Genomic DNA, 2181 nt, shown 5'->3' with positions numbered 1-2181 from the left:
GCTTCATTGGATTTCACAAACTTAGAGACCTTTTTGCTGTCATGAAAGAGAAATGACATTGAATATATGATAGTTGTCTCTTACTGTTTGATTGGTATGGAAATGTATCTAGGATCCTCCACAGGTGTCAAAAGCCAAACCCACTACTGTCCGGTCGATTCTGACTCATGTGACCCCACGTGTGACAGAGTACAACTGCTCCATGGGTTTTCTTGGCTGTAATCTTTACAAAGAGATCGGTAGGCCTTTCTTCCAATGGGTGGGTTCAAACCACCGATCATTAGGTTGGCAGCTCAGTGCAAATTGCTTGCATCACCCAGAGATCTTCTACAAGTGGCCAAGGCTGCCATATTCCTACCTACTAGGAATAGACTTAAGGAAAGAGCTCTTCTTACTTTCAAGATCACTCAAATGCTTACTAACACATTTCACAACTCTTGAAGTACGTATTAGAATTGTGTATGCGTGTGTGTGTAAAGCTTCCTTAAACCTCTTCTTTCATCCTAAGGTTTTCCATTTAAGAATTTAGAGTTTCTCAGCCATTTGTTTTGTTGTTCTCACAATCGCTGAGGTAGAGGCATATTGCTCTGCAGATTCTATCAGTCAAATTTCTGGTTCACTTTGGGGTTTCTGTCAAGGCACTAAGGTTACTCTAGCACTTGTAGCTCCGTCTAGATGATCTGGAGTCACCTACATCCACAGTGATCAGCAAGAATGACATGGGAATGTAACTTGCTGACAGGAAAACAAACATTTTTCTCTCTACAGCCATATTTCTGATTGTAAAACATATTTCAACATTTTAAAAAGAGACAAACATTACCCATAACTGACCTGCTCTATATTCTGTCATGGCTTCCCAATGAAGAGGATATTCTTTATCCATGGAATTTGTTCCATATTCAGGGCCCAAACTGGGACAATTCCCATGCTTACATCAAACTTCTTGTTGTGGATTTGTATTGAGTTGTATTGCATCAGCAAACCACATATCTTCAGAAGAAACGCTTCCCTGAACCAGCATTCTGCCCTCTACCAGGCGGCCCTCTTCCTCTGCAGTGCTCTGTGGAAGGCACTCTTCACATGGGCATTCCTCAGGCCGTAGAGGAGGGAGTTCAGCATTGGGTTGAAGAGGCCATAAAACAGGGACAGGATTTTCTGCTGCGCCTGTAGTTGACTGCTGTCTGGGACCAAGTAAACCATCATGGCACTGCCTAAGTAGATCCCAGCCACACAGAGGTGGAAGGAGCAGGCGAAGAAGGCCTTTCTGTGGCCCTCCCCAGACTGCATCTTCAGGGTGGCCCAGAGGATGCATGAGTAGGAGACTAACATGAAGGAGAGGGTCCCGACTAAGATAAACATGCAGACAGTAAAGATAACGATTTCATTAATTGAGGTTTCAGCACAGGTCAGCTTGAAGACCGACAAAACTTCACAGAATAAAAAAGAAGAAGAAGAAGAAGAAGAAACTTCACTTCCTAGGGCCCACAGAAGGGCAGTCTTCAAAGGAGAATTACACGTACTAAGGACAAGAAAATTCCCTAGGCCCAGGGTATGACAGCCAGGGCAGTGCACACTCTCCAGCTCTTGATGAAAATGTAATTTTAAGAGGTGACAGATGACCATGTACCTGTCAAACGATGTCACCACCAAAATCAAGCACTTTATGGGAGCAAAATTAAAAACTAAAAACATCTGCATTATACATTGGACAAGGGTGCACTGGGTTTACCAGCACCTTGGGAACACTTTTGGAAGCATAAGATATGTCAATGATGGCCGAGTGTGAGAGGAAGAAGTCCATGGGGGTGTGCAGTCTGGGGTCCAGCCCCAAGATCATCCCATTTGCCAGCAGACTAAAGATATAGAACAGGAAGAAGATCCAAAAGAGGAGCACTTCCATGTCTTCATGGAGCTGGAATCCCACCAAGAGGAACTCCATGACCCGTGATTGGTTGCCCCCAGCCCCACTCCTGAGTAACTCTCTGTGCAGGACAGAATGGTGAGTTGTTGTTGTTGTTGTTTGCCATCGAGTCGGCCCCGACTCATAGCGACCCCTCCTTGGGTTTCCGAGGCAGTATCACTACAGAAGTAGGAATGCCCAACCCTATTTCCAGTTAGTCGTCCTAAAGTTAAGAGAGATGGAGTTGTGACTGGAATAAACTATGCAGGTTTTCAGAG

The 2181-nt window shown here is 44.7% G+C and overlaps 1 pseudogene; it reads right to left on the bottom strand.

Annotated features, from left to right (window-relative positions):
- Positions 1-1032: 1032 nt before the first annotated feature.
- LOC103209837 overlaps positions 1033-2181 on the bottom strand; it is a 1954-nt pseudogene continuing 805 nt past the window's right edge.

This window comes from Orycteropus afer, unplaced genomic scaffold (genome assembly GCF_000298275.1).
Source record: "Orycteropus afer afer isolate SDZICR_OR568_19922 unplaced genomic scaffold, OryAfe1.0 scaffold00536, whole genome shotgun sequence".
Taxonomy (NCBI): Eukaryota; Metazoa; Chordata; class Mammalia; order Tubulidentata; family Orycteropodidae; genus Orycteropus; species Orycteropus afer.
The sequence above is the reverse complement of the archived record's forward strand: the minus strand, read 5'-3'. Positions and strand labels throughout refer to the sequence as shown.